Here is a 10,000-nt window from a genome sequence, read left to right on the forward strand (position 1 = left end):
TGTAATTTCTACATTCCTGTCCACATTGTGGTGTTTGATTTCATTCCAGGTGTTCCCAATATGTTTCCATAGATCCCAGGTGTGTCCATCTCATCTTCCCATTGTCATGTCCTGTGTATAAATAGTGCTCCAGTTTTGAGTTTGGTTGTCTGCTGTTAAACGTCATCCCGAGTTTGTCTCCCCTGTTGAAAAAAAAACAAAACAAAACAAAAAACCAGCATATGCTGGTTAGGTATGTTTTGACGCTGGGATGCTGGTCCATTGCTGGTTTAAGCTGGTTCTTTGCTGGTTTATGCTTGTGCTGGCAAAGGACCAGCATCCCAGCGTCAAAACATACCTAACCAGCATATGCTGTTTTTTTTTCAGCAGGTTCCCTTGGTTTATGGAATTAAAAGTCAAGTTTAAAGTATTCTCCAGGGTCCCTTGTTGTTCCTCTCCTGTGTATCGTGACAGAACAGTGGACCGATACAGAAAGTAAAGCGGCGCCTCCCCCCGCGTTTAATTTTCAGTTCTTTTGAAAAAGTGTTTTTTTTTTTTTTTCTGGTTGGTTACGCTAACACAAAGGAACGTGCTTTATTCATTGCCTTGGCTCAGGGGAGCCCCGACCCGGTCAATTAATAAGGGTTTTCATGCCGCTCGCCCTCGCCAGCTCCCTCGTGGGGGAAACTCTAATGACCCTGTTCCGGATCCGGATTACTTACCATCAGATCCGGTGCCAGACACAAATTCTCGGATGGGCATTTCATTTTTTCAGGGGGGCACAAATGATATCAACCTCACTGAAATGCATAATATCATTAATTATGAATTAAATGGACAAAAAACGAGGAAGAACTGACATACCTCTCCACTGATGCAATACAACAGAGGAGTCGTAAAGATGGACCTAGCCTACTGAAGCAGTCTAAAGACACGTCGCAGGGATCAACATCAACGCTTGTCCGCTTATCAGGGACAAGTGGATTTTTTAAAAGGCCAAGTGAAAGAGAATTTACCTTGCCCGACCGGACAAGTAGCCTAGCCTGATTAAAACGCCAATAACAATCACCAAAACGCGATAATGATTCTGCACCCTTTAGTCTCAATGGCGACCGAAAGTGCATAATGTAATTACGCTAACAAGGCGGCACTGCCTCTCGAGGAGAAATCAAAACTCAGTTAACATACTGCGGTAAAAATGTGGAGTTTTTAATAACATGATACAGTTAAGAAACATCACATCACGAATGAAAATGTGACACAGATTTCATGTGACAGTTCACTAAACAAGTAAATAATATTAAGTCACTTATATTTTAGATGCAACATTGACTGTTTTTGTTGTTTTCAGCAGCGAAAATAGTTCAAAGATCACAGCAGAACCATAACGTCTCAGTCTCACTGCAACACTTAACCGTGTCTTCATTATTGAATGAACATTAAGCGGTGGCGCTATGCTTAGCAAACAACCAAACATTTCCACGCTCACTATCGACAAACCAATCAAATATGTTTAAAATATATATATATTTTTTTAAATCAAATCAAACCAAAGTGCAAACAAGCAAGGACTGTTGGTTGGTGGGACGTGAAGCTGGTGAACAGGTGAAGGGAGACCACAGGCTCGTCCAGGGCGGGCACTAGTTACTCACAGGGTGGGCCAGGCCCCCCAGAGCCCCTGGCCTCCGATCCCACTCTGGAATCCCTGAGCCTTCAGTTCCCGAGCACAGTCAGCCGGACATTAATATGGCAAGCCAACTGAAACTAGGAAAATAGGGATGAGGAGAAGGATGTTGGCCCAGCCCCCAGAGTTCGCTCCAGTGTCGGCCCAACCTCAGAGCAAAGCCCAGGATGGGCTCCTGTTCCCGAGTTAAGCCCAGGGAGGGCCGTTCCTCTCCTGTGTATCATGACAGGCTGGGCCTACTTATTTGTTCTGAAATAATGTTACTCATGTTGCTTGTAATGCATTACCTGCAACACTTCTGCTGCAAGGAACATGGCATCTGATTGCTACTTCACTATTTTTGTTCCCTGTCATTTTGCTTTATCTGAAGCTTTATTCATTGTAGGTTTGCTCTTATGTCATACTCCGGGGTTCCCTCATGCATTTCTGCAGATGCACACTCTTCAAAAATGTGAAAATGTTGATACACTAATATATATATAGCATGTTAGCTTGCTTATATGCCCAAGTCCACATATCATACAGGTCAAGAGCTATAGCTGTTCATTGGAACTATGATTTCAGGAAACGCTGAATCATTGAACTTTGCTGGTAATGACAGAACTTGAGACCATAGTTGGCTAAACATGCTCTTACTAACAGAGCCCTATGCTATTGCTAGTCTGTTTCACGTGGTTGAGATGGTGTTCTGATGTTTCTACATGGTTTCAAGAAAACCCTGCAAAACAATAAAAATAAATAAATAAAATTCTTAACAATTTTGTCTCGTTTTCGTGTACAGTATCAAAATTAAGTGAGTTTATTCTTAAAACGAGAACAATTACATTATATGGAGCAAAGTATTGTGATGCCTGACACCTTCACTGGAAGTAAAGGGAGAACTGGAGAACAAGGTTTTGTCACTCCACAGAAGAGGTTTCCACTGCTCCAAAATCCAGTATCCATGTACTTCACAACACACCATTCAATGCTTGGAACTGTACAAATGTGAGGCTCTCATGCAGATGCTTGGCCATGGAAACCCATTCCATGAAGCTCAGCCGCACAGTTTTTGTGCTGATATTAATGCCAGTGGAAGTGTGGAGCTCTTCAGCTCTGGAATCAGCACGCGCCTCAGCACTCGGTGACCCGCTCTGTGACTTTACGTGGTCTTCAGCTTCATAGCTGAGATCCTGCTTTTCCCAAACACTTCCACTTTACAGTTGAGTGTGGAATATCTTCTGACTTATTGCAAAGGATGACATCTTATCACAGTACCACACTTGAATTCACTGATGAGCTCCTCAGAATGACCAATGGGCAATGGGTTTGATTGAAACACCTGAATTCAGTAATTAAGAGGTGCATCCCAATACTTTTGTCCATATATCCACCAGTGGGGTCAGACAAATAAACTTATTTTTTTCCCTGTTTTAAGCAAAAAAGTTACTTAATTTTGATACTTTTCCCCATCCAGAAAACAAGATGTATCTCAAGTCATTGTGTCTCAGATTGTAGTGTAACGCTACGTATGAGTAACAGTAATATCAGACACATCTCATCTGATCCACATGGATGCTCCAGAGTGAAGAACAAGCATCTCTTGAAAGAATCTAGTGAGATGATGGAAAGAGGCCATCTGACCTCAACTCACAGTGAGTTCAGCAGAGGTCAGAGTGGACGTCCCACATTAACTCCAGCCCAGTGAAGCTCTGTGCTCTCGAATCACATCCCATTACAGACCTGCCAGATCTCAGAGAGGCCAAAGCCATCATCACACCTTCAGAGAGAGAGAGAGAGAGAGAGAGAGGGGAGTTTTAATAACCTAGTGTACGATATGATCTGAAGAGGGCTGTTTTCCATCTCCTGTATGAAAATAGCCTCTACTTTAGCCACTCTTATTTCCTGGAGAGATGCTTGATGTCGGCTGCTCAGCATTCTGCCCTCATCGTCCGAGACCGTGCCATTTACTCAGCTCTTGTGCAAAAGATGAAGAGGGGGCGGGGCTTTCTCCTCAATAACCAGCTGTTATTGGACACAGCTGCAGGTCAAAGCTCTGTGATTGGATAATCAGACCTCTGTATAATAACAGACTCCTGACATAAACATTAGGGAGCAAGATAAAGAAGCGAGGGTTGATCCTGTGTTTAGAGGCCACAGACGTTCAGAATGGCGAAGTGATTTCACTTGGTTTTAGTGTTATCAACAAACAGGACATGTGCCTGTCCTTATTATTATCAATAACATACAGCACATTTCCCTGTGGACGTCCACCTGATAGACAGCCAGATTGTGCGGCACGTTAGAAAACAAATTCAGCCCAACATCTGGAAGCTGTTAACCTGGATGGCAGTTTCTAATGATGAAATCTGACCTCTGGTCTGGAGAGACGGTTCTCCCCGTTCTGTCCTTCAAGAGCAGTAGAGTCCCTGAAAAAATCACAAACAAATATAGATTCTCTCAAGGTAAGTCCTGGGCTGTTCTCGTGCCTTTTTAGATTATTTTTTGGACAAACTTCATAAAAAAAAAAAAAAAAAAACCTTGGATTACATTGTATTTACTTTTCACAATGTTCTCTTCGGAGAGACTGTGTATTTACTTTTGAATATTAAATAATGACAGCTGAATTTTTCACAGAATCCCTAAAACCAAACCAGCACCTCTTCCTGTGGCACTTTGCAAGAATTCATCTGAGACTGTCTGTCATAAAGGGCAGCTTCTTCCTACAGCGAGACCAATGAGCATCAGAGGACAGACGCCGATGATTCATACTTCACTGGAGACTCATGGTGCTTTCCTCACAGAAAGGTTCATAAAGGGACACTGAAAGCTCTGGGCAAGAAGTCTGGTACAAACACCTCTGACCAAACACAGTCCTGGAGGGTGGCAGAGAGACCTCACCCAGGATTAAGGCTGTTTTCCAGGTGTTTCCTGACACCTGCCTCTCAAAGCCGGGATCAGGTCTGGATTAAACTATCCCAGAACAATTGCAAGAGAGCAGTGACCATAAGTACAAATCTTGTGAGATCTCCATAAAGCAGTTTGGCACAAACTTATAAAAATAAAGCTGATTGATTTGACTTTCTTTACTGTAACATCACTTGTTAGACTTTGGAAGTAGTGTTTTCCCAACCAAAAAGAATATTATACCATATCCTCCGGTAAGTTTATGTATAAGTACATAGATAACCTCAACCTTTGGTTCCTGAATAGTTCTGGGTAAGTATCAGCAATAACTATAAATTTATAATACAATTATAAAACACTATTCTAATCATTAAATCAATTATTATTTTATATTATTCTAATTTATTTGTTTTAGTATCATTTAGATACAGTTATAGATTTTATTGATATTTTAAATTGTTTGGTATTTTTTATATATTTTTATAAAAAATATTTTATATTTATTGTTATATACCTTAATAACTATATATTTAAGTAAATGACATGTATCCAAGTATGTTGTCTGCATTTAACCCATCCAGGTGCACACACACACAGTAGTGAACACACACCCGCATCCAATGGGGAGCAGTTGGGGGTTCGGTTCGGCTCGTTTCTTGCTCAAGGGTCTCATCTCAGTCGTGATATTGAGGGGTGGAAGAGAGCGCTGATCATTCATTTCCCTCCACCTACAATCCCTGCCATACCTGATACTCAAACTCAAACTCTGGTTGCCAACTCTTTAACCATTAGGCCACAGCTGCCGCCAGACTGCTACTAGTGAAGAGATGCACTATTTCTTTAAAGACACTCAGATTTGTCCTTAGAGTTTCTCATGGCAGAGTTGAAGTGACAGATGTGTTGAATGATGCTTTATTTTTTCTTCTACAAACTACCATTTTCACCTGGTTGTCTTTCTGTAGAGCCTCATGGGGTGGAGGAGCATTCTGTGTGAGCGAGAAATCACCAACGGCCAAATAAAATGAAGTCATAAATCTGATGAAAGTCCTTTGATAGCTGAGATGTGTGTGTTTGGGACAGTATGCTACATGAACAGCTCCGTTTTATGTCCATCTCAATGGTCAAGACATGGTGAAAAACTTCCATCAGACTCTTCCCTCAGGGTCGGACTGCTGTCCTGTGATGATCGACTGTGGAACACATATATCGCAGGAGGCTGTGAATGAAACTTCTGATAAATAATGCAGCTTTATCAATCATTAACTTGAAAATGGACAATCAGTGTAGGAAGATATTCAGAGGACGAGTCTTCCACCAGCCTGCTTTTATCACAAAAGTGCATTTGTACAGTTTTGGGTTAGTCATGAGTTGTTCTTATTTAAAAAAAAAAAAAAAAAAAAAAACAACAAAAAAAAACCTTTAGACCTTTAGTAGAAAGTCAAAAAAAAAAAAAAAAACAAGTTGTTTTCAGTTCAGTTGTTGCAATGTCAGTTCTTATTTCATCATATTTTATTTTATTAAGGCAAGACACCATAGGTGAATACAATCAAATATTAAATTAACAGATATCACCATACTTTTACTTTTGAATGGTTTACATTTTCTAAAATGTTGTCCAAATGTAACAAAATAAACATTAATTTGCACGCATTTCCAAGAGATAAATATGAACATTGGATAAAGGTTATTTATATTATTATAGATAAAGTTTTTTGCATAGGGGATTTTGGATTTCTCTGTTTATCACTCCATAAATAATAAAATACTGTCAACAGACAGACAAATATACATTTTTGCCATGTTTTAAGAAATACAATATTGTAGAAATCAATGTGAAGGATATGTGTTTTGGGTCAGTCCTCCTGTCTGCCCTCTCATCACTGGGCATCACAGGGATTCCACTTCACTGGTTTGAATCCTTTTTCACTGGTAGGTCTTTCAGGGTGGCTTGAGGAGGGGAGATATCCAAAGCACATCAACTTGTCACTGGGGTTCCTCAGGGATCAGTTCTTGGACCCCTCCTCTTCTTCACATACACGACATCACTGGGTCCCATCATACAGGCACATGGCTTCTCCTACCATTGCTATGCTGATGATACACAGCTCTATCTGTCATTTCAACCAGATGATCCAACGGTAGCTGCAAGGATCTCAGGCTGCCTGGCGGACATCTCGGCACGGATGAAAGAACATCACCTGCAGCTCAACCTGGCAAAGACTGAGCTTCTTGTCTTCCCTGCCACTCCAACTCTACAGTATGATTTCTCCATCCAGCTAGGTCCTTCTACAATTACCCTATCAACTTCAGTCAGAAATCTTGGTGTAATTCAAAGACCGCATTGCAAAGACTGCTTGATCTTGCAGGCTTGCATTGCACAACATCAGAAAGATCAGGCCCTTTCTAACGGAGCATGCTGCACAACTTCTTGTCCAGGCCTTGGTCATTTCTAGGCTGGACTACTCCAATGCTCTTCTGGCTGGACTTCCATCAAGCACAATCAAACCTCTACAAATGATTCAGAATACAGCGGCATGACTGGTCTTCAACGAGCCCATGTTACACCTCTCTTTATCTCCTTGCACTGGCTACCGGTTGCGGCTCGCATCAAGTTCAAACCATTGATGCTTGCATATAGAACAGCCACAGGCTCAGCACCCGCCTGCTTCCACTCACTACTACGAATCTACATCCCCTCCAGAAGTCTGAGATCCGCTAGTGAGCGAAGCCTCATGGTACCATCATTGAGAGGCTCAAAATCACTTTCCAGAACATTCTCGTTCACCGTTCCTGGCTGGTGGAATGATCTTCCCAACCCTATCCGGAATGCGGAATTCCTGACAATTTTCACGTGACAGCTGAAAACTCATCTCTTTCAAAGATACTTGACTTCATTGTATATAAAAAAGTATTTCTCTTTATGTATTCCTTTTCTTTTTAGCTTGTACTAATTTGAACAATGTCTAAAACATGGTATTACAAGCGCTTCCTGTGTCTGTTTGCCCTTTTTTAAGAAAAATCGCTTTATGTATCCCCCAATTGTAAGGCGCTTTGGATAAAAGCATCTGCAAAATGACTAAATGTAAATGTATGTACAAATCCTTATTGAAATCCTTTAGAATATAGAGAGGAATAAAATTGTAAGTTTTGGTTTGTGTAATTTCTGTTAAAGTGGAGAAACAAACTTTACAGCCTTTAAATAAATGCATTTTTTACCCTGTTTTTATAAATAAAATGTCGTATAAATTAGTGTGAATGATGTATGTACAAACCCCTCAGTAAAATCCTTCAGAATATAGAGAGGAAGAAAACTGTAGGTTCTGATGTGTATAAGTGCTGCTAAAGTGGAGAAACAAGCTATAAGAAAAAAAGTGTATTTGTTTATTTTCCTTCCACTTATTTGAAACAACACATTTTGAAAAGCCAAATAGCCCAAAATCTCAAAACTGACCACTGTGTAAAAACACAGTGGTAACACCTGTGGTTTTGCCTTCCCTTAATCGATTTATTTATTTATTCCTCAGCTCTGACCTAAATATTCCCACTGCACACGCATCATCACCCTGCTGTTCAGTGCGAGACCCTTTAAAAGCAGAAGTGTGTTCTCTCAGATGGGCCTCATTAATATTAATATCGCACCGACTGTTCTTTGTTAATGCAGGAAGTTCTAGAATTAAACCTGTAATGAAAAACAAAGAGCGGATGAGTCATTCTGGCCTGAGAAAGACTGTCAGCTCTGATTCTTTCTGTCCGGCTGAGCGTGAGTGCATAAGGTGAATCGGCTCTCAGTACTGTACAGATACAGCCGCATGACAGTGACAGTCTTCTATGGAAAAGGATACATTTCCTACATGCTCTTTGTACACAGCGATTATGTTTAGAGGTGTATTGACCCAGGACTTGTTTCCAGTGAAATGTGAAGTAGCTTTGCACTGATGTTTCACTGCAAGCTATGAATGCACTGGACTGAATGTGGATCATCTGCTGTGCTTCACACTGAAAGCCTGAAAGTTAGTCGAGATGAGTTGAGAGAAAGTCTTAAATACTTAAATACAACTACTTATGTATTTATGGCTGGTTCGACTCTCCCATTGTCAGCATGTGATTTTATCATTCATCATGTTCAGGAACTCACTTGCGCCGAAATCACAAGATTAGGATAAACTTTCCTATGTAAGTTAGCTAAATTAATTAAATATCACATAACATACATTGCCTGGCCAAAGAGATGGATCACCTTTTAGCTTTGATTATACATTCTTCACAACATTGATCTGACAACCTTATGCACCATCACAGCATTTATTTCCATCATGACATTGCATTAAGTTTTGGCTGAGATCTTGTATGGAGAATGAGAGAGTTGAACCAGCCATAAATATTTCCTAACAGCCAAGAACTGTTTTTGCATCTGCAATCAATTGCAGTCATATATCTCAAATATATTACAGTGTTAATTCAGGAGAAAAAGAATGAGTTTGTGATGGAAAACATGCCACAGAGTTAAAAGCTGTGCCAAAGCAGCAGCATTTTTTTTGTGTGTGTGAAGAATGTTTTTATAATATAAATAACCTTACCTTTGACATGAGGTAAGGATTTAAACACGGTCTTTAATAATAATTAGGAAGAAGGAGATGCATGAAACTAATAGAACTAAATACACGAACCAATAGTGCATTCAAGTCCTCAGGGGAACATCGTATTTATGAGCTGAACAGTCGGAAGTATGACATCAGGTGCATTCAGGCCACTTTGATCAGGGCAAGGATAAATCTTACAGATTTTTTTGTAGGTACATTAACTCTATTTCTACAAAATGATGCATAAATAATGCACATTAGGTGTGCTTTTGCTTTTTAAAATAATAAAGGAACTGTAAATTAAACCGTAAATTAAATCATTATATTTTCATTTGTAATTGTACAGTGCTATTGCCTTTAGTAAATGCAGCTTAGCTAGATTTCAACAAATTTACGCAAATAGTGTGATTTTCCACACTAAATAAGAGTATACCAGTGGTTAGTTGCTGTTTTGTACCAGTCTGAGTAGCTCTGGTGATTTTTAGGACTTAAACAGGAAGTGAATTTGAAGGATTATTTATTGTACGGAAAGGGAAGACAGTATATGTTTATGAAGAAAATAAGTGAATCAGCTATTTGTTTTTCTGTCTGTGGAATAAACAGCACTGATATCATTGTTGTTTTTTTTTTTTGCAGCAGAAGAGAAAAGTTTAAAGCAGCAAGTGAGCATTGTACTAACATCCTAAACAAACTTTGTTGCAAATCACAGAAAAACAAATACAACAGATTGTTTGCAGTGAAAACACTGGCCCGTCATGTTTTCAGTGTGTTTTATCATTCTGACATCTGTCTGGTGAAATCCTGCAGGTGCTTGAGCACAGAGGCTCTGCGGTGTGACGACGGCAGTAAGTCAGAAGTTTATCTGGAGCGA

Source organism: Cyprinus carpio, chromosome A6, assembly GCF_018340385.1.
Source record: "Cyprinus carpio isolate SPL01 chromosome A6, ASM1834038v1, whole genome shotgun sequence".
Lineage (NCBI taxonomy): Eukaryota > Metazoa > Chordata > Actinopteri > Cypriniformes > Cyprinidae > Cyprinus > Cyprinus carpio.